We start from the raw sequence: 701 nt of genomic DNA on the forward strand, positions 1-701 counted from the left end.
GTTTTCTTGTCTTTTTTTCTTTTCTTTCCGTCTTTTCCGTGGGAACTTTAGTACAGTGGTCCAGATGATGCCAGGTTGTGTTTCCCCCCACTTTGACTGCTGCTGGAGTAGCTCTCACCACTTCGTAGGGTCCCTTTTCTCCTGGGCTCATTCCATTTTCTTTTTTCCTGTAAATAGATAGCTCTATGTATGGCAGTTAATTTATTCATATATGATCGAAGTTCCATTTGTAATTGCTCTAGAGGCGGTCCTTTGTAGGAACCTCTACAATATAGCACAGCATGGGTCGACCCATAAGCATTTCATGCGATGTTAAGTGCGTGCTCCTGTTAGTTTGCATGTGACAGTTTTTAGTATAAATGCCGACCCATTATCTGAACTTATTTTTGATGGTATTTCAAATCTAGGAATTAGTTCTCTTGTTAGAAATTTAATTACTCTTCCTGCTCCCAGATCTGCTGATGGTACTGCCTCCACCCACCTGCTAAATCTGTCTATGATCACAAGCATGTATCTTTTTCCTTGTACTCACTTTATCTTATCCACATAGTCCATTACCAAATGCTTAAAGGCCCTGCTGATACTGGTATATGGCCTATTGGTGTCGCTTTCCCTTTCCTTACATTGTATTTGGCACAAACTTCACATGTGGACAAAAAATCATCCACCATTGCATATTAATAAGGAGACCAATATCCTTG

The sequence above is a fragment of the Sinocyclocheilus anshuiensis genome, unplaced genomic scaffold (genome assembly GCF_001515605.1).
Source record: "Sinocyclocheilus anshuiensis isolate Anshui unplaced genomic scaffold, SAMN03320099.WGS_v1.1 scaffold819, whole genome shotgun sequence".
NCBI classification, from domain to species: Eukaryota; Metazoa; Chordata; class Actinopteri; order Cypriniformes; family Cyprinidae; genus Sinocyclocheilus; species Sinocyclocheilus anshuiensis.